At 39.0% G+C, this 26606-nt stretch overlaps 1 long non-coding RNA gene across 1 annotated transcript in view; it reads left to right on the plus strand.

The window, feature by feature from the left end:
- Nucleotides 1-22976, plus strand: part of LOC128665941 (uncharacterized) — a 200250-nt gene extending 177274 nt beyond the window's left edge. The window contains exon 8 of the long non-coding RNA XR_008403199.1: nt 21768-22976. This is a non-coding gene — a long non-coding RNA (uncharacterized LOC128665941). The remainder of the gene's footprint in view (nt 1-21767) is intronic.
- The last annotated feature ends 3630 nt before the right edge of the window (nt 22977-26606 follow it).

Below are 26606 nucleotides of genomic sequence, written 5' to 3' on the forward strand. Positions count from 1 at the left end.
ATAAATAATATTTTTAATAATAAATATCAGATACAATTAAAATGCCAGTTGATACAGAATAGACATATTTTTATTGGTGTCTCTCAGTTATCACAGATAACCAGAAGGATTTATCTTGTTAATTGTTTAATCTATTCCCTGCAGGGAAGGTTCAGTTTAAGGGGCTGACTTTTAGCGGCCCCCCTTTATGTGATGTCATTAGATGTCATTAGTATAGGATATGTAAACTAAGAAGGGGTGGCAATAACAAAAAAATATATTAAGGGGACATTTGAGTGTTTCTCTACATGGTATCTTTCTCATTTGAATTTGTGATTACATTTCAGTGCTTCACAGCTCTATGTAATTTGCTGATGCTATATGGGATCTGTAAATTATAACAATAATCCCGTCCCGCACTCCCCTCATTACCTTCTAATTCATCGTTTGACAAAAGTAGGAAGGAAATATAAAATTAGCATTTCAACAAAATTCATGTCATGCTTTATTAAATCAAAATACTTCACATACTGTTACAATGTTTGCTATAAAAAGCTGAACCCACGTTTAACCCCTTTGACATGGAAATCTCTGCTCATGGTTAACCATTTGACAGCCTGCCACAGAGAATTGCAACATATTCCGTTTTACACCCTCTGATGGCTAAAGAGATTAAAATAGCATTTTTTGGCATTCAATAAATATTTATGCCCTATATTTTGCAGCACAATCAATCTTTTTTTAGGCTTTGATCTGCTTTGCCATAACTTTATAATGTGTTTGACTTTTCTGCACTTTTGAGTTGTTTGGGGAAAAATACAGCTGTACAGGTCTGGATTGGCTGAAACTAGTCTGTGAAATTGAATGGGTAGAGGTCTAGCTCGTCACTGCTGAGCAATAAATATATGTTTACTAACCTTAAATCTCTAATTTGTCCTGTATTTAAAAATAATTTAAACTAAAGATGTATGATTCAGCTTTCCTTTTTAGTGTTCAAGTGTAATGCAATGATTGCTATGCTGTTCTGAACATAGTGTACAGTAACAAGCTGTAATGTACTGAAAGACGAAGGGAGTATCCAATGTGCATAGAAATAGCTCTCTGGTGACATCTATGTTGTTATATTAACCTTTCCGTAGCAGTGATCTGTACTGATAAACAAAAACAAAAATGTCCTGCATCATGGTGTCACATTGAAACCTTTAAAGGACCAGTGAACACAGTAGAATTGCATAACCAACAAATGCAAGATAACAAAACAATGCAATAGCACTTAGTCTGAACTTTTTATGTCTATTTCCACTCCCCTGTACCATGTGACAGCCATCAGCCAATCACAAATGCATATACATTTATTCTGTGAATTCTTGCACATGCTCAGTAGGAGCTGGTGACTCAAAATGTTTAAATATAAAAAGACTGTGCACGTTTTGTTAATGGAAGTAAATTGGAAAGTTATTTAAAATTGCATTCTCTATCTGAATAATAAACGTTTATTTTTTACTTGAGTGTCCCTTTAAGTAATATTCACTGTTGTTTCCACTAAAACTCAACATGCAGCCTTGTCTTTAACTGAAATATGAGAGTGCTGAGAGATAGGTTTTAGACTGAGCTAAAATCATCTGCAGATTTCATTCATTTTTGTTTTTTCTCATGAGATTAGTTTACACTTCAATAGAAGAAGATTTCGATGAGGTACCACCACTCCATAAGTTTTCCAAGCGCTGCAAATCAAATATCTGGTATATCTACTGGCAGCAGTTTGAAACACCTAGGTTACAGAATATTAAACCCTACCCATTGTTAACTATACTGTAGGTGTTCTCCTGTCTCAACGTCCTACGCCAGAAGTATCACTACACCCTTACTGGTTCTATTCCACAAAACTATCTCCAGCAGAGTGAAATTATGAGATCAAAGATAAAGACTAATTATCCTAGCACTCAAAGAGTTGAGACATCTCCTTGAAGGTACTACTGTTCCAATTATTATTCTAAAAGATCATAAGAACTTAACCTACAGTATCTATCTGATACAAATAGGCTCTTTCCATGCAAAGCCTGATGGGCCTTGTTTCTTTCACTATTCAGTTATGTAGTCTTGTATTTGCCCGACTCTAAAAATTTGAAGGCTGATGTTTTGTCTCGCCAATTTTCCAAGTTGTCCAGGGAAGACTCCGTGCCTACTCTGATTATTCCTCCATATCATATCCTGGCAACTATCCACAACAATTTAATTTCTCCCTTGGGAGAGCAAATTCTAGTCGCTAAACCTATGGCTCCAGAGAAACCATCCGGTAAATGTTTTGTACCTGAGAGTTTGCACATCAAACTATTGCAAACCTACAATAACTCCAAAACTGCCAGTCATCCTAGTAAAAATCAGATGACTTGGGCTATTTCTCGCCAGTTCTGGTAGCTGACCCTCTGTCCTGATGTTGCTGCTTACGTGGCTGCCTGATCCACTTGTGCCTGAAGCAAGTCTCCTCAGCACCTTCCTGTGGGCCTACAACAACCCATCCCTAATGGGGAATGTCCCTCGACCCACCTAGCCATGGCCTTTATCGTTTACCTTCCTGTGTCTTGTGATTTTACCGTTATTGTCATGGATGTCGAGTGTTTTTCCAAAATGTCCCATTGCATACCATTAAAAAAGCTGCTGGGGCGGAGCCAGCAGTCAACCACAGCAGACGTGTTTTTAGGAGGCTCCTGGGCCCAAATTCTTATATCCAAAATCTTAGTTCACAAAACTTTCCCAAACTTCCCCAAACCAGCAGTTAAGTTCACTACCATCCATGACAGGTGTACCCTTGTGTGGACTGTGTACGGACAACGGCTGGCTGACTGGCCGGTAAGGACTTTGGTGATCAAGCCACAGAGTGAGCCCACGCTACCGGCCCAGGACCTACTCTGACCTAATCGCACTGCAGACACTCCGCAGTTATTCTGCATCCTTACCCAACTTGATATCGGTGAGAAAGAGAGTGCAGTGACTGGGCCCAGCTGTCCAAAACAAGAGTCAAGCAAGGTGTCGGACTGATTATGGCCTAGGACGATACAGCGTCCACGTGGTTATGAGAGGCCCTGAGAACTACTCTATTTGAGATGGTCCGGTTGTCCCTATAAAAGCAATCGCTATATATGATTAGTGAGGAGAACGGTGTTGAGGGCTACGGGTGGACCTAGAGGAGCCACGTGGGACACCGCCATACTGCCAGTGTAAGTGCGCAACTCCTAACTCATAACCACACGAGCAGTCTCACAGACCCATTGCATCCCAGGCCTAAATCACGAATAAAGACTTAACTGAGTATTCTGCAGGGGTGAGGCTAGGCAATCTTGACTTCAGTATAGTACCCACCTGCAAGCTACTGAGGTAATTTTTTCCCATAGGGGGAAGCCAATCTCCAAAATACTGCATTACTCTTTCTGAGATCTACTTTGCTATAGCAGTCTGTAAAGGGATATCTATAAGAGGACCTTTGGGGACCACATTAAATAGGGTTACACACGCAGTGTTATCTTTGTCTAATTGCCCTGTTGGAGGTCTGAATAGCAGCAGCCCTAGCTGTTGGAGGTTGACACGCAGCTCTTTTTCTATAATTTTATGACCTACAGGCTGGACCCACACTGCCGCAAGATCAGCTCAATATAAAAGTTGTGGACACTGGGATATCCAGATAGGCCTGGGCTGTCGGCCCCTGGACCCTTCATATCACAGTTGTATAAATTACTGGGCTCTGCCCTCACACAAGAGGAGGCCTAGTTAACATACTTACCTGATAAGCCCTGGTTTGTTATAGTGAGAGGTAGCAAAATTTGTGTAAATGGGGCTACTGAACAAGTATAAGAACCTAGAGGTACTCCTACAATGCTCTAACCAATTAAATATCCTACTGGGGACATTTTGACTGCTGGGTCATCTGAGATTCACACAAAGTTTGATGAAATCTTCTATGCCTAATCTTCATCTCACAACCCTTTTTATTTGGGCGGAACATGGCAAGTTAAAAAGCTGACGCCCCCCTCCCTACCGGTGTGAATAAACCCCAGGACACAATAGCTTGGCTATATTATTTTACCTACAAGGATAAGATCCTAAGAGCAACATTAAGACAGCCTCACCTCTCCGACCAGTTAAAAGATGTAATGCTCTATCCAGACTTATCTTCGCATACACTACAACAAAGGAGATCCTTCAATGAAGTCACCAAAACGCTGACTCCACCAAATTCGCTACCGCTGGGGTTTCCCCACAAGATTGATAATTTCCAAAGACAGTACACAAAATACTGCCCTTTCCCCAAGACAAGCTCAATATTTACTGAAGGGATGGCATCTACTCTCGGGAGAAGACTTAGAAGACCCGAGCAGGCCATCAAGGCTGGGCACCCCATTGAGAGCAGGTGCCCCAGACTGGATCCCAAATAGGCCAGACCCTGCCCGGCAATGCCCTTCCTCTGCTTTATTGCAGAACTCACATTTGACTCTATATAGGCCCTGAACTGGCTTTTCCACACACTCACGGCTCCTTTCACTTGGGTTGAGCCTGCTAAATGATCCTCATCATCAGCAGAGGGATGGTAAAGTAGACCAAGGACATTGGGTTTTGTTAATTGTTTGACTCCCATTTTGCTTGTTTATATGTTTGTTTCTCTCCATGTTATGCAATGAATGTATTATCCACTGTAATTTTTGCCATTAGGAACTAAGTCACCTACTGCCCGTTATCAACCAACGCAGCGGCCTTAGGTCGACTTCCTTGATTTTATGGCGTGGCATAGCTCTAGCATATTTATTACCCAAACTCTGATCACATAGAGAGCTTATAGACGCTAGCAAACACCACTGGACCCGCAGAGTATCTCAGTTCCTACTTTTAATTAGCCAACATGGATTCCTGTATCCACTGCCATGCCTTAACATCACCATATTAAAGATGGGCCCACCCCAAACTCTCACTATCAGGGACAATGGTTTTGTTAATTGTTTGACCCCCCATGCCTGCCTGTTTATATGATTGTTTCTCCTCATGTTATGTTATGTAATGAATGTAATGTCCACTGTAAATTTTGTTATTGTAATGCATGATTCTACACATCTAATCAGATGGAGTAATAACCCCTAGATTAGGAACTCAGTCACCTACTGCACGTTGTCAACCTACCCAGTGGCCTTAGGTCTGCTTCCATAGCACTAGCATATTTATTACCTGCACTCTGAACACATATAGACTTATAGACTCTTGCACACTCCACCAGACCTGTAGAGTATCTCAGTTCCTATGTTTAATTAATCAACATAGGTACCTATACCCACTGCAGTGACTTAGCAATCCCATTATAATGAATGAACCCCCCCATCTTCCACTGAACTACTCCCCATGTTTAGTATATTTCATTTGGGGCAGCTAATATCTATATCTAGATCATAGTTCTACGGGTAACACCACTCTCCCATATTTTGCCCAACCCATAATAGTACCTACCTATGTAGGCTATCTCACAGTTAAGCATGCCCCTTGAGTGTTGAAGGGGTCCCCTATTCTCCATGAAGCATCACTACTTATTATATGCTAGATAAGCATTCATACCCCATTAATAAATCCCCTCCCCATAATGTGCAGTTTAAGAGTACTCTGACTTACGACTAGATAAGGCAGAACTGACTATATCTTGTTCCTGCTCACCTAACCCTGCTCTGCTGACTTTAACATATTCTATGTTGTACTTCTGTTGACTATACCCCAAACTTCTTAACCAATCCTCTTTTCTCATGATAACTCCTAACACATTGTTGATCACAGTTTATATTGTTGCATTCACTGCTGTTGAACTCTCCTCTGCTAATCCCCCCCCCCCACACCCACTCTTGTGCGGCTAGGGATAAAGAATTTATCCTCCGCATTATATTTTCTGGCAGAGTTTTGTAGTCTCTGCCCAGCTCGAAGAACTATTTTGAAGTCACTCTAGATAACCGCTTTCTATTCTAGTTCTACTTTTTTTCCCCTCTCTTCCCCGTTCCCTACCTCCCGGATAAAATGAGAATTGGCACGCTTAATGTGAGGGGCCTTAACTCCCCCACTAAAAGGAGTCTGCTCCTTAGATTTCTCACTATCCAACGCTTAGAAATACCATTTCTTCAGGATACCCACTGGGTAGAGGCCAGGGCGGACATGTTTAAATTTGAAGACTACCCCATATATATTTCATCTACCTTTCACACATTTCCTATGACTCTCTCTATGAGGCGACTGACCCCTCAGGACGGTACGTAATTAATGTTTGCCACATAAACAATGTTCTCTGCACACTGGTAGCCCTGTACTCACCCAATGTTAACCAAACAAGTTTTCTCCACACACTACTAGGTAGGGTAGATAAGTTCAAACAAGATCACGTGTTTATAGGGGGAGATTGTAACCTGGTATGGGACCCTAGCAGGGATAAGAAATCCCGTAACAAGCACTCCCCTTCATAGGGAGAGGAGAATTGCTGCCAGCATTTTAGAAATTTGATTTCCCAATATGTGCTGCAAGATGTTTGGAAAGCGTTGCATCCCAATGACACTGATTACACCTGCTATTCGGCCTCCTTTCAGTCCTTCTCAAGGCTAGACTATTTCTTCTGTCATTCCTGATCTCTAGAGACAGTGACCGGGGCGACAATTATGCCCTGTGCGTGGTCTGACCATAATGCAGTTGTTATGGAGGTGGCTCTCTCGCACTTGGGGGGCACAAAGCGCTCTTGGCGGTTACCCAATTACTTGCTCTCAGATGCTCAGGTGCCCTATTGGTCACAATAAATAGAAGACTTCCTTCGAGTAAATGATGCCAAAGATGTCTCTGCCTTTACTTTGTGGGCGACGCTTAAAGTCTATATGCAAGGTTTGTTTATAAGGCTGGAGGAGGAGTCTCTCTGGCCCAATTATACTGCAACTACACTGCCCTAAGAGAACAGCTGTTCCTGCTCACCTCACCCTGCTCTGCTGACTTTAACATATTCTATGTTGTACTTCTGTTGACTATACCCCAAACTTCTTAACCATTCCTATTTTCTCATGATAACTCCTAACACATTGTTGATCACAGTTTATATTGTTGCATTCACTGCTGTTGAACTCTCCTCTGCTACTTCCCCCCCCCCCACACCCACTCTTGTGCGGCTAGGGATAAAGAATTTATCCTCCGCATTATATTTTCTGGCAGAGTTTTGAAGTCTCTGCCCAGCTCGAAGAACTATTTTGAAGTCACTCTAGATAACCGCTTTCTATTCTAGTTCTACTTTTTTTTCTCTCTTCCCTGTTCCCTACCTCCCGGATAAAATGAGAATTGGCACGCTTAATGTGAGGGGCCTTAACCTCCCCACTAAAAGGAGTCTGCTCCTTAGATTTCTCACTACTCAACGCTTAGAAATAGCATTTCTTCAGGATACCCATTGGGTAGAGGCCAGGGCGGCCATGTTTAACTCTGAAGACTACCCCATATGTATTTCATCTACCTTTCACACATTTCCTATGACTCTCTCTATGAGGCGACTGACCCCTCAGGACGGTACGTAATTAATGTTTGCCACATAAACAATGTTCTCTGCACACTGGTAGCCCTGTACTCACCCAATGTTAACCAAACAAGTTTTCTCCATAAACTACTTGGTAGGGTAGATAAGTTCAAACAAGGTCACGTGTTTATAGGGGGAGATTGTAACCTGGTATGGGACCCTAGCAGGGATAAGAAATCCCGTAACAAGCACTCCCCTTCATAGGGAGAGGAGAATTGCTGCCAGCATTTTAGAAATTTGATTTCCCAATATGTGCTGCAAGATGTTTGGAAAGCGTTGCATCCCGATGACACTGATTACACCTGCTATTCGGCCTCCTTTCAGTCCTTCTCAAGGCTAGACTATTTCTTCTGTCATTCCTGATCTCTAGAGATAGTGACCGAGGCGACAATTATGCCCTGTGCATGGTCTGACCATAATGCAGTTGTCATGGAGGTGGCTCTCTCGCACTTGGGGGGCACAAAGCGCTCTTGGCGGTTACCCAATTACTTGCTCTCAGATACTCAGGTGCCCTATTGGTCACAATAAATAGAAGACTTCCTTCGAGTAAATGATGCCAAAGATGTCTCTGCCTTTACTTTGTGGGCGACGCTTAAAGCCTATATGCAAGGTTTGTTTATAAGGCTGGAGGAGGAGTCTCTCTGGCCCAATTATACTGCAACTACACTGCCCTAAGAGAACAGCTGAAGAAAGGGCGGCCGAGTTCCTTGGTTAATAGAATACAATCTGTTAAAAAACAAATAGAGCATCTCGAATTGGAAAAGGTCCAACGTAACCACAGAGATTGTATCATAGAGGCGACAAAGCCGACAGGCTGTTAGCACATAAATTAAGGCAAAAATCCCTATTAAATGAAATAGCATACATTAGAAAAGACAGGCATAGATTTTACTCCCCAAACGACATAGGAGAAGCCTTTGTTGACTATTATAGTCAACTGTATCAGATTTCAGACGATGCCCAGTCCGACTACACCGATAAAGCTATGATTTCTGAGTTCTTGACTAAACTCCAATTGTCACAGGTTCCTGAAAACTATACAGGCTCTCTCTCAGCAGTTATGTCCGCAGAAGAAATTATTACCACTATTAAAGGCTTTAAACTCCATGAAACTCTGGGTCCAGACGGATATGGGGCGCTATTTTACAGGAAATTCACAGTTCTCCTCTGCCCTAAACCTGGAAAGGACCCTTCCCTGTGCAAGAGCTACCTCCCAATTTACCTCATAAATGGGGATGTTAAGATCTATGCTAAGATCTTAGCTTCATGACTGAATCAAGTCCTCCCTTGTCTGGTTCACCCTGACCAGGTGGGATTTACCCCTGGACGTCAGAGCTCAGATAATACCAGAAGACTTTTAAATATCTTCTTCGAGGTGACTTCACTAGAGATCCCACTGGTTACCCTGTCACTGGATGCGGAAAAGACATTCGACAGGGTCTGGTGGGACTATATGACGGAGGTATTACAGTCTTTTAACTTCCCTGTCAAATTTATATCTGCAGTCATGGCGCTGTACTCAGGTCCCTCGGCTAGGGTACATGGATTAGGGTTTGTCTCTAGGACTTTTGACATTAAGAATGGCACTAGACAGGGGTGTCCCCTGTCACCTTTGCTGTTTGCCTTGATGATGGAACCTCTAGCAACCAAACTCAGAGCGAGCCCGTGCGTTCAAGGTCTTGTGCTTTATGACACTCCACACACCTTAGCGCTTTTTGCGGACGACTTGACAGTGTTCCTTTCAGAGCCAGGAGAGATTACTTTACTGGAACTTTTTAAGCTTTTGGCAGAGTTTGCAACTCTGTCCTACTATAAACTAAACTACAATAAGACAGAGGCGTATGCATTAGGTCTGCCCACCTCTATATTGGAGACTTTGAAGAAGCTATACCAATTTAAGTGATCTACGGATAGCTTGAAACATTTGGGAATAGAACCCTCACATGATCCTAAGAAAATTATTGCAAAACACTATGAGCCCCTCCTTCAGGACTTTAGAAAGATAACTACGAAATAGTCCGCAATGGAAGTCTCTTGGACAGGCAGAGTAATGGCTCTAAAAATGATGTTACTTCCTAGACTAAACTATCTTTTCCGTGTCTCCCTGTGGCTGTTCCTGCCTATCTTATCAATCATTTCCAGTTAGTCTTCACTAAGTTTATTTGGAAAGGACCAACACCTCGATTAGCACTCCACCAATTACAAAAACCCAAGAAATGCAGTGGCATCTCAGCCCCCAACATAGCCCACTATTATAAGGCAGCCATGTTATCACATATCACAGCCTGGGGGGTCCAGACTTGTAACTCAAGGTGGTACCAGATTGAGCAGGCTTCATTACCGGCAGGAGTGGATTTGGCTGATCATGCTGATGTCCTTAAAGGAATTCACAGTTGTATTATAAAGGCCTGTCTGTGTTGCTGGAGAGAACTTCGCTCTCACAAGGTGGTAGCACCACATCCCTCGCCAATCCACTCAAAAAAAGCGTTACTGCAGTGCCTCCCTGATTCGAGACCTAAACGCTGGGAAACTCTAGAGATTATACATCCAAAGCACTCCAGCCACCAGAAGAAATCTTTATTTAAAAGACCTTTATTTTCATTAGTTGGGTCCAAAAGTTTACAGGAACAACGTTTTGAACCTACAATAGGCTCTTAGTCATGTACAATTTTATATCCTCACCTGAATAATACAGAGTTCTAGGTAACATTATAGTGACATCTGCTGGTAACATATTGGTATTGCATCTTTCAACTTCAATATTAGCCCTTAATGTACCAAACCCTAGAGATTAGACAGGTCTCTGACCTCTACAGGGGCGATACCCTTATGCTACCACCTGACAACTTCCCAAATGATGACTTCCCTAGAGACTTACAATTTGAGTATCTTAGACTGACGTTGCTACTTTTATCTTGGGGATTCCCCAAGACAGGCTCTCACACTCTTACAGATTGGGAGAGAAAGTGGATTTCGGGCAGGTCACTCCAGGGCTCACTATCTTTCCACTAGAAACTCTTACTCGATTCCCCCCACTTCGTTAAATCTCATACCACGAAGGACTGGGAGAGGGATCTGGGGGTAGTGTATCAGGACTGGCAGCGCACTCTCCAGGATGTCAACCTTGCAGTTCGCTGCTCCAATCTGTTCAAACTATACGTTAAACTATTACTCCGATGGCATTGGGTCCCTACCAGGTTACATAGGGTATTTCCCCTTAGACCGGCAGATTGCTGGAGGGGATGTGGCCAGAGAGGCACTCGCCTACAAGTGTGGTGGGGCTGCCCTAGATTGAACACCTTTTGGTCACGTGTGGCATATTTGCTACTCCGTCTACACCTAGTGCAGCATCTAACTGGTGACACTGCACTCTTCCACCTAGGACTGCAAAGACTACAGAAACCAGCCAGGACTTTATGTATTATCATTCTTCTGGGCACTAAGTTAGCTATAGCTAGACAATGGACACTAGTGCTAGACATCCTACATACAGAAAATTGAAGAATATTTACTGAGAATAGAGGGGTGCTACAATCTCTATTGCTCCATCTGGTATCCATGGGATGAGTTCCAGAGATGTAGACTACAAACCGATAGTAATAACTAAGTTCAGCATCATACAGATACAATACCTCACACCTAGGACAGATTCCACAGATGATGAGCACCTGCCCCCCTCCCCCGCTCATAAAAGGCCTCCACCCTTTTTCTATATATATATATATATATATATATATATATATATATTTTTTTTTTTATTATTATTTTTTTTTTCCACCATTGGTGGTCCACTTGAAAGCTCTTCATTGGTGGTCCATTTGAAAGTTTTTCGGGCCTTACCCTAATAAACAATGTTATATTTATATTGCATGTATTTAAATGTTTATACGTCACTTGATGACTATTGTTATTATCAAGAACTACTAATCCTGTTTAGTGTTCCACATCTGATGCAAGCAGAAACAATCTGATTTCCATCAGCTGCTACGTGATTTCCCAATAAATTGACCAGTGTGACCTCACTTATACATTAAAGACTCTGGTCCCTCATGTGGATCTACTTCGTATGGAGGACACTGTGAAATTATAATAACAAAATGAGGTGTTGAAAAAGAAAATAAATTTCTAATGTCAGTTACCCATGTGAAAATTCCTATATCCATTTGATATGCTGTACTGATCTGTTTTTTTCCAAAACAATTGTAACCTTCAATGTCCTGTTTGCACTGTAATTGTAATGATCACCTCACAAAAAAAAAAAAAAAAAGCTGCCCACAGCTTGCTCAGGAGTGTCTGCTAGGGAGGTTTTCCTTTTACACGGTATACCTAAGGAGATAGTTTTGGATCAGGGCAGCCAGTTTGTCTTTAGGTTCTGGAAGGCCTTTTGCACTCAGTTGAAAATTCAACTCACCTTCTCCTTGGCCTACCATCCACAGTCTAAAGGTGGAGTTTGTTATGAACAGTGCTATCAACTCGGACTACCAAATGTCCCCGTTCATGGCTAACTATGAGTTTCAGCCATCTGTGTTACCCAATATGTTTACTTCACAGAACATTCCGGTTTTGGAGGATCATCTTCGGGTGCTCTGCTCTTCATGGGTGCAGATTTAGAATTCCCTTTGTGCCTCTTTGCTGCACCAAAAGTTCCAGGTGGATCGACGGCGTCTACCCGCTCCTTCCTACCAGGTCGGGGAGAGGGTGGTGTTGTCGTTCCTGTAACCTCAACCTCAGAGTGCCTACTCCATAACAACTTGTTACATTGGGCCTTTCCGTATGCTCCATTAAGGTTAACCCATGTGCCTACGCCATCGACCTTCCTTCTAGCATGCATATTTCTAAAGTTTTCCATCATATTGCTCCTTAAGCTGCTAGTGCGCAATCTTTGCACTACCAATTCCCTTCATCTTTGTTGTATTCCAGTTGGCAACCATCAGGAGTACGAAATAAGCAGCATCCTCAGCTCCCGTCTTTTCAGGTGTCAAGTCTTGTGAAATGCTTGTGCAATACCTCCCCCTGCAGATCCGCTAGCAGGGGATGTCGATCAACCTGATCGTATGCGATCGGGCTGATTGCTGTCCGCCACCTCAGAGGTGGCGGACGAGTTAAGGAGCAGCGGTCTTAAGACCACTGCTCCTTAACTTCTGTTTCCGGGGAGCCTGAAGGCTTGCGCAGAAACAGATGCATAGCACTGAATACGGGGCATGATAAATCGGCCCCTATGTGTTTTCTGCTCTGGGTCAGCTGACTACCCGCTTTGGCATCTGTCCCCTGTTTTGATACTGACTTCGTCCTTGCTATTTTAAATAAACTTGCACTTTCTGTTTCCGTCTAGTTTCTTGGTTCCCTGACAGAGCCTTAAATAATGCTCCACTTGTAATCTGGCCCAAAGTTTTTTGAAGAGCTACTTTTTGGAGGAGGTAAGTTTTCTTTCCTCTAGAGCTCTTTTTGTGGGGATTTAAATATTTACTTATTTATACATTTTCTACTTTTGTAGTATGCAGCTATAATGGAGATTTCTAATTATGTCCCTAAATTTTTCTTAGAAGCTGGGCCCTCTGAACACTTTCCTACCAGTGTTGAGTGTGTTTATTGTAAACAGGCTGAGATTTCTCTTCCAGCACATTTATGTAAAACATGCCTTAATGTTTTTATGCATTCAGACCAATCTAATGCTGCTCATGCTTCTAAGGGTATTATTGCTCCTTGTGTTTGTTCATTACAGGGAAGTTCATCTGACTTCGCACCTGGTTTTTAGGGGTCTGATCATGAACCAGAATCATCAACTTTTTTTGTTTTGTTTTAAAGTTGAACATATTCATTCTCTTTTAAAGAAGGTTTTGCTTACTTTAAAGGTTAAAGATCTTAAGGTAAATTAATATAAATCTGCTAATTGTTTAAATGCTATCTTTAAGACTTTGGTTAAAACCCCTGAGGTTTTTCCTGTCCCTGATGCTGTCTCTGAGATAGTTTCTAGGGAATGGTCTAAGCCACGTATTCCTTTTAATCCTTCTGCAAGGTTTAAGAAATCATATCCTCTACCTGCTTCTAATATTGATATTTGGGAGATGAGAACATTTCTACTCTGGCTAAAAATACAATTCCTTTGAAAGATACTTCTTTTAAGGACACTTTAGATAGTATGTTAGTATCCTTTCATAGAAGGGCCTTTTTTTTGCAAGCAAGCTTATTTAGGCCAGTTATTTATATTGCTGATGTTGCTGCTGCTTCTTATATTTGGTTAAATTGTCCCTCTGAACAGTTTTCTGATGATTCTGCTAGTAAAGATTTTTTCCCCTCCTTTTGGGATTGCGTAAATGCGCTAATTTAATTTATTTTTTACATTTATCAGAATCTCACACCAACAGACTGTTGTTTCTTCAACAGCATGGTTGGAAGATCAATTTTCCAAAGAGTTCTTTGGTTCCTCAAATAAAGGTTACTTTTATGGGTGTTTAAATAGATTCAGTTTCCTTGAGAATATCTTTAACAGATCTGAGAAGGCAGAAGCTGATTTCAGCTTGTCAAAACCTTTAGTCTCATTCATTTCCCTCAGGCGCACTTTGTATGGAGGTATTGGGTCTCATGATTGCTGCATTGGATGCTATTACGTTTGCTTGTTTCAGCTTTGTATGCGCCATCAGTGGTATAGGGATCATACTCAGCTGCTTCAGGAGATCTTTCTAGATCACAGAACAGACCAGTCTCTGTCTTGGTAGCTTGATCATCAGCATATTATGCAGGGGGCTTCTTTTGCTCACCCTACTTTGACTGTGATCACTGCAGATGCCAGTCTTTCAGGATTGGGAGCTGTCTGGGGTCTCTGAGAGCACAGGGGATATGGGCTCCTCAGGAGGCGAGGTTGCCAATAAATGTTCTAGAACTTTGTGCTATTTTCAGATCTCTTCAGAGTTTGCCTAAGTTGAAAAGGGAGTCTCATCTCTGATTACAATAAGACATTGTCACAGCAGTGGCTTATGTCAATCATCAAAGGGAAAAGTCAGATTCTCTCATGATGAGAAGCCAATTTTTATCTAATTTCTGCTGTTCATATTCCAGGAGTGACCAACTGGCAAGTACATTTTCTCAGCAGTCAGTTTCTGCATCCAGGTGAATGGTATCTCCATCAGGATTTATTTATTCAGATTGTGGATCTTTGAGGTCTCCCAGAGATAGATCTGATGGCCTCTAGTTTAAACTAGAACTACTTCCCATGTACTTTGCGAGGTCCAGGGATCCACAGGCGGAGTTTGTGTCACAGGAAGTATATTGTCTGTCCAGGAAGGGACCCTAAGGTTGGGAAGTGACTATAAAATCACAGTCCCAGCACAGAGAATAAAACCTAGGATGTGACCAAAATAGTAGTGGGCTGCGGCTGGGCACTTTCTTTGGCTGCAAGGCTAGAACTATAAGTTCCAGAATGGTTGCAGTATGGTCCTACAAATCATAGGGGAGGGAGGGACGCTGAACAGTTCTGTGACGTCACGTGCAGGTTGCATTAGGGAGAGCTGTGACTGATAAGTGAGTGAGCTTTGCACAGGGGAATATATATAGTTTATTGCTCATTTTGTTTGTTCCTTGGGTAGATAATGATTGGGGGGATATAGTGGCCCTGCTGCTCACCATCTTCTTACTAGCAAAGCTGTATTATTAAACACTTTTTCAGCACTGCATAATCTATACAAATTCTCAATTGCAGTCCTCTTTCCGCCTCCTTCTCAGCCCGAGTCCTGCAATTACAGTGTCTAACTTGAGATAGAACACTGCGCAGCCTAACACATGCCTAATCTCCAAGATCAGACAAGAAGAAACATCATTAATTCTGATTGCTCCAGCTTGGCCTTGCAGGGTTTGGTATGCAGATCTGGTTCAGATGTCCAATTGCCTGCTTTGGCCTCTTTTTCTACGGCCAGACACATTTGTGTCAAGGTCTGTTTTTCCATACAGAATTAGAATGGTTTCAAATTGTCTGCTCTTTCATATGATTCTCCTTATCTCTTTTTTTCATCAGGAAAAGGCAGTTTTAAAAAGCAAGTTTGACTTTTTGCCTAAAGTTGTCCTCAGACAATATAAGTCAATAAATTGTTGTTCCTTCTTTATGTCCTAATCCTAAGAATTCTTCAGAAAGACTTCTTCAAAATTTGGATGTTGTTAGGTTAGGTTGATGCTTCTAAGGATTTCAGACAAACTTCTAGTTTGCTTGCTCATTTTTCAGGTTCTAAGAGAGGGCAAAAAGCTACTGCCATTTCTTTGGCTTCTTGGTTGAAACTTTTGATTCGTAAAGCTTACTTGGAAGTGGGACAGCCTCCACCTAAACGGATTACCTCTCATTCTACCAGATCAGTTGCAACTTTTTGGGCTTTTTTAAGAATGTTGACCAAATTTGCAGAGCAGCTACTTGGTTTTCTTTGCATACTTTTACAAAATTCTAACATTTTGATGCTTTTGCTTCTTCTGAGGCAGCCTTTGATAGGAAAGTTCTTTAGGCAGTAGTCTCAGCTTAATGTTTTGTTTTGCCTGTGGGTCTTTTTGAATGCATATTAAAAAAAAGAGAGTGAACATCCAATTTTTTTCTGTTCTGTTTGGGTTGTGGATTTTCTTTGTGAAAAAAAAGATGTTCTTTTTATCTTGCCCTTATTTTTTCATTACTTGTGGATTCCACAGCTTGGGTATTTATTCTAAGGAGTAATGGATTGTGGACTCTCACCACCTAAAAAACATAATTTGTGACAGGTATTATAGAGCTCATGCATATGCACACATAAACACACACACATAAACACCCAAACACACACATACAAGCACACACACACACTTACCACCAGCAGTACACACACTTCACTCCTCACTTTTCCGAGAATAGCAGTGGAAACCTCTTATTGCAGCTTGAATAAAACCACTAAGACCCATATTGCATGTACAAGCAAAGAAGTTAGTTTAAGAGGGATATTAGTATTATCTTTTATAAATGTGTAGTATATACCAGCAGTTAAAGGGATACTAAACCCAATTTTTTTATTTAATGATTCAGATAGAGCATGCAATTTTAAGCAACTTTCTAATTTACTCCTACTATCAATTTTTCTTCGCTCTCTTGCTATCTTTATTTCAAAAGCTGAATTTAAAGCTTAGGAGCCGGCCCATTTTAGGTTCAGCACCCTGGATAGCGCTTGCATATTGGTGACTACATTTAGCAAACCAATAAGCAAGCATAACCCAGGTTCTCAACCAAAAATGGGCAGGCTCCTAAGCTTAACATTTCTACTTTTTAAATAAAGATAGCAAGAGAACAAAGAAAACTTGATAATAGGAGTAAATTAGAAAGTTGCTTAAAATTGCATGTTCTATCTGAATCATGAAAGAAAAAAATTGGGGTTTGTTTCCCTTTAAGTACCATATTGCAAAAGGTCTACAGAATAAATCTTTTAAAAACATGTACAATTGTTGTTATTTTATTAGCAAATGTTTTACAGTCCAACAAAATACCCTTTATTTATCTTATTTACTCTGCCTTGTTCAAAATAGGTACAGATATAAAATAACCCCTGCACTGAATACACAGTGTGTAGCATGTAGCAGGGTCAGGGTTACAAACCCTTCAGGATGTTATTTTTTAAATAATGAAACATTTTATGGGGAGTCCAATTTTAAGTTTATTGCATTTTAAAGTCATTGTGGCCAAGAGCTGAACAGACTCAACTAACATGAAAGCTAGCATGTCATAAACAGTGACAGGTAAAATACTACATGAATAAGAACATATTGTTACATTATGTAAAATACAGAAACCTTTTTTTTCTGGTATAAGTCATAAGAGAAAAATATAGCATTGCTATTACTAAAGTACTAAGGTTCACAGAGGCGTAACTAGAAACCACAGGGCCCAGGTGCAAGAATCTAAGAAGGGCCCCCCCCCCTTTTACTTTTTTTACATTTAACAGAAAAAAAATGTGAATCAGATTACATTTCTGCAAAAGCCCTCAGTCTGTGAGATGGTCTGACCCCCTATTACTGTATATAGTGACACTGTTTAACTCACCAGTACTGTATATAGTGAGTCAGTGACACAGTCTGTAATCTGCCGGTGAGATGGCTGGCCTGATCCTACCCGCCTCAGTACTTTATAAAGTGACCATAGTAGTCTGTGACATGGTCCAGCCCCCCGTACTGTATATAGTGGTACTGTATAGTGACACTGTTCTCCCCCCAAGCTGTAGTAACAAGGTCTGTAATTTGCTGGTTCCACAAACATACACACACACATACTACATGCATAAATACACACACAGTCACATACATACAGGGAGTGCAGAATTATTAGGCAAATGAGTATTTTGACCACATCATCCTCTTTATGCATGTTGTCTTACTCCAAGCTGTATAGGCTCGAAAGCCTACTACCAATTAAGCATATTAGGTGATGTGCATCTCTGTAATGAGAAGGGGTGTGGTCTAATGACATCAACACGCTATATCAGGTGTGCATAATTATTAGGCAACTTCCTTTCCTTTGGCAAAATGGGTCAAAAGAAGGACTTGACAGGCTCAGAAAAGTCAAAAATAGTGAGATATCTTGCAGAGGGATGCAGCACTCTTAAAATTGCAAAGCTTCTGAAGCGTGATCATCGAATAATCAAGCGTTTCATTCAAAATAGTCAACAGGGTCGCAAGAAGCGTGTGGAAAAAGCAAAGGCGCAAAATAACTGCCCATGAACTGAGAAAAGTCAAGCGTGCAGCTGCCAAGATGCCACTTGCCACCAGTTTGGCCATATTTCAGAGCTGCAACATCACTGGAGTGCCCAAAAGCACAAGGTGTGCAATACTCAGAGACATGGCCAAGGTAAGAAAGGCTGAAAGACGACCACCACTGAACAAGACACACAAGCTGAAACGTCAAGACTGGGCCAAGAAATATCTCAAGACTGATTTTTCTAAGGTTTTATGGACTGATGAAATGAGAGTGAGTCTTGATGGGCCAGATGGATGGGCCCGTGGCTGGATTGGTAAAGGGCAGAGAGCTCCAGTCCGACTCAGACGCCAGCAAGGTGGAGGTGGAGTACTGGTTTGGGCTGGTATCATCAAAGATGAGCTTGTGGGGCCTTTTCGGGTTGAGGATGGAGTCAAGCTCAACTCCCAGTCCTACTGCCAGTTTCTGGAAGACACCTTCTTCAAGCAGTGGTACAGGAAGAAGTCTGCATCCTTCAAGAAAAACATGATTTTCATGCAGGACAATGCTCCATCACACGCGTCCAAGTACTCCACAGCGTGGCTGGCAAGAAAGGGTATAAAAGAAGAAAATCTAATGACATGGCCTCCTTGTTCACCTGATCTGAACCCCATTGAGAACCTGTGGTCCATCATCAAATGTGAGATTTACAAGGAGGGAAAACAGTACACCTCTCTGAACAGTGTCTGGGAGGCTGTGGTTGCTGCTGCACGCAATGTTGATGGTGAACAGATCAAAACACTGACAGAATCCATGGATGGCAGGCTTTTGAGTGTCCTTGCAAAGAAAGGTGGCTATATTGGTCACTGATTTGTTTTTGTTTTGTTGGGTATATATTTGTTTTTTGTTAAGTTGCCTAATAATTATGCACAGTAATAGTCACCTGCACACACAGATATCCCCCTAAAATAGCTATAACTAAAAACAAACTAAAAACTACTTCCAAAACTATTCAGCTTTGATATTAATGAGTTTTTTGGGTTCATTGAGAACATGGTTGTTGTTCAATAATAAAATGAATCCTCAAAAATACAACTTGCCTAATAATTCTGCACTCCCTGTACACACATTATCACACACACACACACACATAAACACCAATGGGTAAAACATAAACACTAACCCCTGTAGTCAGAGACACTAGTGAAGCATCATGTCACACTCACATGATATCAGTGCAATTGCGACCTCTGCACCCCCTATAGTTTCGTTCCTGAAGGTTCATGCTTAATAAAAATCCTTACAAAAACAGTACCATTGTTTCTTAAAATATAAGTGCCTGCTCTTTAAATAGTAGTTATAACCTATTGATTGAACTTCTTATCTTCTTTTCAAAGGCAATCCTAAATAAGAGACCTGCTAGTGTGTCCTGAAGACTGGAATTGGCCAACCCTAATTTAAAGAGTTCCTCAGAACCCTGAGTAGGTTCAAAGTTGAAATGGAACACTGATATGAACAGCGCTGCAGAATCTGTTGGCGCTTTATAAATAAAGAATAATAATAATAATAATAATAATAAACGTATCCTTTTACATTTGACATGCCCCCTATTCGAACCATTGAACCACACTGTGCAAATTTCTGTCACAAAACAACTGTATTTTACAGTTTATACTGCATTGAATATATTCAAATTCCATTACAGTATATTTTTTATAGTAATACACAGTATAAGAAAAAATATTATATATTTGAAAGTGCTTATCACATGCCATTGCTGCTCGTGCAGGCACAGCATTTATATTACATAAAACAGACGTTTTCAATGTTTTAATTAAAACGCATTTGTTTGATTCGGCAAAGAACAAATGCCAAATATCGCCGATTCTAGCAGCATCTTGTTCCTTTCGGAGCTGGATAAAAATGTTTTTTTTTCTAACCTTGTAATAAGAGCGCAACCCGACTAGCGCAAAAAACTAACTCTAGCGGAGTTTACTCGATCGCAGAAAAATATACCGCACCACTTTTAATCTAGCCCAATATGTTTCTTTTTATGTTTACTTTTATTTCACATATTATTTTTTTTACAAAATGAGCACTCTATCATATCCCTTTAAACATTTATGAATCTAGATTAGGACTTCACCCCACCACACAACCATATCCAATCATCTTAATCGAAACAACACACAGTACATTAGTAGTTTAGCATTTGCAGTAAAATAAATTAATGTTGCATCAATATTAGGTTGGTGAAAGTTTTTATAGAAATATTATTGTATAAATAGGTAAAGGAGTGCTGTCATTTGGACTAAAATATTTTTTACAATAAAAATGGCACACATCTGGGTTCATCTAGAGGTACAGAGTTTAAAAACATTGCCCTAGATACCTCAGATGTGGTAAATCTGCCTTGATCCCATAAGAATACAAAAAGGGAATATCTATTAGTCAATACAGAATTTGTCAAATTTATTTTGTAATGTATCTTCAGGTTTAAAGGAAATCATCCAAGGACAGTCTTTGTTTTAGGTAACAGTCTGAACCTGTGTTTTTAAACAATGTTGGCATTCACATGAATAGTGAATCTAAAAACAATCTAAAAAAAAATATTTTTAGAGCACCCCTCATTGTATTCCTGTAAACACTGTGGCACCATATTAGTTGGTTAAAGGGACAGTCAACACCAGAATTTTTGTTGTTTTAAAAGACAGATAATCCCTTTATTACCCATTCCCCAGTTTTGCATAACCAACAGAGTTATAATAATACATGTTTTACCTCTGTAATTACCTTGTGTCTAAGCTTCTGCTGACTGGCCCCTTATTTCAGTTCTTTTGACAGACTTGCATTTTAGCCAATCAGTGCCCACTCCTACCTAGGTCACTTCACGTGCATAAGCTCAATGTTATCTATATGAAACACATGAACTAATGCCCTCTAGTGGTCAAAATACATTCAGATTAAAGGCAGTCTTCAATGTCTAAGAAACTGGCAAATGAACCTTCTAGGTTTAGCTTTCAACTAAGAATACCAAGAGAACAAAGCAAAATTGGTAATACAAGTAAATTGGGAAGTTGTTTGAAATTACATGCCCTATTTAAATCATGAAAGTTTTTTTTGGACTAGATTTGTTTCACTAAGATATAGCAAGAGGAACTGACCATCTTGAAATTGATTTGCATAACATCCTTGTAGCTGATGTTTATTTTGAGTTCCGAGTCAGCTTTTTGGGTGATAGGGTGTTTGTTTGTTTTCTACTAGCTACATAAACATGCAATAAGGAAAGTTTAGAACAGAAAAAATGTCAACTGGCAAACCACAAAAAATCTATGATTGTTCCTAGACTGTAGAATTGAGTAATCATTATCATTGTCCTATCTATCTTGCTTTAAAATCAGATCTAAGTAGTTGAATCTTTTTAGCCTAAAAAATGCTGTATTGAGTTTTTGTGTATTGATATTAATGGATGTAGCTATTTAATTTGTACAAGGCTGGTATGGTCAACAAACACAATTAATCTTCAAATAAGATTTAATTTTGTTTTTGTTATTTGTTTTCTTGCAGGTACCTGCAGATGGTCATGGATCTATCATAAATTTAATGGTGGGGATCTGCTTTTTGGAAAGGAGACATGAATGGATTTTATAAAAAATAATAATACAGAGATCCACATTTTGGAAAGAGTCCTACAAAACAGGAGGGATATGTTATTGTCTTGTTATAAGGGAATGAGATGACATTTTCTAAACCTTATTTCCAGTGGTTAGGATTTGGAGAAATCATTTTTCAAAGCTTTTCTTTGTACATTTAACACAACACATATAAGTAATATAAATTAATATTAACTATTTCAAATCATCAGCCTAAGACATTGAAAGTAAAAAACAAAATCCAATATCCATAAAATATCTAATATGTGTATGAGCCCATAATTATTCTGGTACCCATAGATTCGCTGTTACAGAGAGATACGCTATGCACATTTACTGCTCCTATATGGAATTAATTTGGACTAACATATTGGATATTTTATGGACTTTCAATAGCTTTGACTGATGATTTACATTTCTCTTTTTTTTTTACACACATTTTTTTTTGTGCCATTTATTTTTTATACTTAATATTAACTATTTTTTCACTAAACCATAAATCAAGATAACTGGTATAGTATGTTTGCTTTTAGTATTTCAAATTTAGATTATTATTTTTTTATTATTTGCAAATCCCATTATTTGTAATGATACTAAATGTCACAAAAGTGTAGCCTGTGTGTAACTTTTTTTTTTTTTTAAATAAAATGTTATATGAGATAGGGCTATAATATGCCACATAGTCAAGACTACTGGACTTTAAACCCGTTATCTAAAATACTTGTTTATACTGTCTTCTGTACTTTGAGCTAATTAAGTAGTTACGTTTTTCAATCACAAAAGAACATCTAAGATTACATATACCATTATTCATATTACAAAGGTTTCTAATGTTTTTCTATCTTGTAAAATAATTTGTAGAAACCAGTGTTTAAATATGATTTATTGCAAAAAAGTAAGCAACTTAATACATATCTTTGTAAGATCAACTGTTTACATTAGGTTTATTGAATATAAATAGGAATTGCTGATTAAATAGAGATATTGGTTTGTCATGATGTATTTTAAGTCATTGTAAATATATATCAAGTTTGGCAATAAAACATTTACAGGATGTATGTATAAATATTGTTTTGTTGCATCTCACCTGAAATAAATCAATACAAAGTTTAATAAAAAAGAATGATGTGATGTTTGTCCTAACATGCCTTTGTATGTTATGATGAATTAGTAAAGGTAAAGATAGCAAAAATTCACAGGAAATATGAAAGATCTGAAGGTCCATCAAAATGAACTAACTTAGAAGAGAGTGGTTACCAGAACAACAAGCCATTTTTAGCTTTCAAAAGAAAATCTTTCAACACTTTCAAAGAATTCCATTTTTTTTTGGTTTGGTATCTTTTATTGCTGTTCACTCTAGTAGATGGCTTAACTTAATCATAAAGTAAGGGCAATTGGCACCAATTTTGCATGTCAAAATTATTCAAAGTGTAGAACATGAGTCTATTGAAGTATAAGAGAAAATTGTGTTTTAGTTTCTTGAACAACTGTCTAGACGGGAAGTAAGTCTGTGAGACAGATTAAAAGAAATCCGGAAGAATCTAACAAGACCCATCCTTAAAATAAGGAACAAGAATTAAGATCCAAGACCAAGTTGATGGCATCTTTTAATTAAGATAATCAAAAAATGATCTAGACAGGAAAGAATCAATTTAATCTGTTCTTATTGAAGTGTTGTAAATAAAGAACTATTTTGACAAACATGTGGCCCATGACTTGATATCAACAGACAACTTTACATGGGTTAGCCTTCATCTGAAGTTGGATAAAAGACTTCAGTACAATAGTAAAGTTGACTTCCCTACCTATGGCAGGAGAATCAACAATGTCTTGTGTGACCACAACTGGAACTTCAAGGACATGACTCCTGAGAGTGTGGAATTGTTATCCAAACACTCAATGTCTGCTCCTTGGAGTTTATAGGCATTGTTAAAGATGTAAAAAGAGATATACAAGTTCAAGGAAGCAGAAAGCATAATTCTGTCCCTAAAGAAAACTCTGGTAAGACCTCACCTTAAGTAGTAAGTACAGTTTTGAGTACTGATTATTAAAACAGCATTGTGGAATTAGAATGAGTTCACGGAAGGGTTCAAAAAAATAATAAATAATTTGGAGGATTTAAGCTGTGAGGAGAGGTTAGCCAAACTGGGTCTATTTACTCAGAGACATATGAGAGATTACTTTATTTAAATATATTCATGATACATATAGAGAGAACTCTTTATTCCAAGAAAATTGTCTGTGACAAGAGGTCACACTTTAAAGGGATAGTAAAGTCCAAATTAAACTTTCATGATTCAGATAGGACATGTAATTTTAAACAACTTTCTAATTTACTTTTATCATCAAATTTGCTTTGTTCTCTTGTATTCTTAGTTGAAAGCTAAACCTAGGTGTGCTCATATGCTTTCTAAACCATTGAAGGCACCCTCTGTTCTGAATGCATTTGACAGTTTTTCACAGCTAGAGCGCTTTACTTCATGTGTTTCATATAAATAACATTGTGCTCATGCACGTGGAGTTAAGAGTCAGCACTAATTGCTTGAAATGCAAGTTTGTCAAAAGATCTGAGATAAGGAGGCAGTCTGCAGAAGCTTAGATACAAGGTAATTACAGAGGTAAAATATATATATATTTCTATAACAGTGTTGGTTATGCAAAACTAGGGAATGGTTAATAAAGGGATTATCTATCTTTTAAACAATAACATTTTTGGAGTTTACTATCCCTTTAAGACTAGTAAAATGCAGATTTATGCTCCTGAAATTAAAGTTTATAGAACTGTTTCCCCAAAGTTAAAGTGGATACCAAAACAGTAAATAAGTTTAAAAAATTGTAATTTTCTTTTTTTGGGGGGGAGTTTTTTTAAAAAATTAATCAGAGATTGTGACTGTTTTAAAAATAGATAAGGCTCAACTGAGTTTTGTCTTGTTCCAACCTCATCTCCTATGTTACAAAACTGAGGTCACAGGTCCATAGGTCATGCCAATTTTCAAACATTTACAGGGGCCTTGGTTCTAATCCATCTGACTGACCTCCTTATCATTTGGATTATTGCATGGATTTTTAATTCAAACCTGTTTCATCCAATTTGTCAAATTTACGATAACGTAATATTTTAAACGTATTTGACCCATGTAGCCACTTTTGAATGCTATACCTTGGAAATTTGCCAATTTCGAGTTTCATTTGATTTGCTGTTAGCACTGATTTTTGGAATGGTCAACTCACATGTCAAATACAAATTGGCTTAATTTCTGTATTAAAAACTGAAAATATAGATAAAATCAAACTGTTTAAACTGTGCAATTTATACACTAATTAAGGGCTAGATTACAAGTGGGGCACAATCGTTAGTGAGCGGAGCACAAACAATTTTTTGTCAAATTTACGATAACTTATCTTATGTTTTTTTAAATGCATTTGACCCACGTAGCCACTTTCAAATTCTATACCTTGGACATTTGCCAATTTTGGGTGGCATTTGATTGGCTATTTGCACAGATCTTTTTAGTGCTCGCTCAGCTCTATGATGGTTGTGGTTATTTATTAATTTTAAATATTTTTACTTTACACTAAACATAATTCTAATTTAGTAATCTCTATGGTAATACCACTAAAACCAATACAAATAAGTTGTGAAATGAACTCTATGAGAGGGTCTCCATTATTTCCAAACAGTTTATTTGCAATCAATACATATTAATAATAAGAGAAATATTTACAGGTATATATATATATACACATCTATTTTACAGCAAAAGAGTCCACATATTTAAGACAGGGCAACTCTACTACAACCCCAATTTGTACAATACTGCTACACAGAATACTATCCCAGAAATACTTAGCCAGATTATCTGTGTCCAACATCATTCATCTTTTCAGCAGGAGCAAGATAAGAAGAGAGAGAGATAGAGAGTGTTCCAGTTTTTATACCCCAATTCAATAGGGAGTGGTTTATCAAATTCCACTCAAAGGCTATTGGGAGTGTCCTACTTAGACAGACACTAAGCCAAAGAACTACTTGTATATTCAATTTTAAAACCAGCTATGTGAATTGCCAGGTATAAAATCTGTGAGCTATATTTTAATATTCCAGTGATAAAATGTCACCACATAGCTGTAAAATGTTGACTAGAAAATATCACCTGAACATCTCTATGTAAAAAAGAAAGATATTTTACCTCAAAATGTCCTAAGTATTCACACCCCATTGTAAAGGACTTTAAGCAGCAAATCAGTATTCCTGTCCCGGGACAGGCAAGGGAGTGAGCCTCATGCACATTCATCTTATTTTCCCTATTCAGTTTAAGGAAGTTTACTATGAAATCTCATGAGAGTTAAGCGAAATCTCATGAGATCACAGTAAAAGAGTTCATGACCTCAGCACTGTTGATGCTGATTGGCTGCAGTTAATTTCTTCTTATTTTTTTTTTTACCTGCAGCTGGACAGCAGCTGAAGTATAACTTTTTACACAGCACTTACTCTGCTGAGCTGAGGAATTTGTGAGGTAAAATATCTTCCTTTTTTTACATAGAGATGCTCAGGTGATATTTTCCTGTCAGCTTTTTACAGTTATAATGCATAACTTTCAAGTGATTTATTATTAGCATATGAGTATTATGTCCCTTTAAGGAGTGTCAGTTTACATCTACCATACACTTAAAAGATGCTTAATTACATATCCCTATTCACAGGGCTCATGCCAGATTCCTGAGATTTGCTTTTCTAGACAAGCATTATCAGTTT

The sequence above is a fragment of the Bombina bombina genome, chromosome 7 (assembly GCF_027579735.1).
Source record: "Bombina bombina isolate aBomBom1 chromosome 7, aBomBom1.pri, whole genome shotgun sequence".
NCBI lineage: Eukaryota > Metazoa > Chordata > Amphibia > Anura > Bombinatoridae > Bombina > Bombina bombina.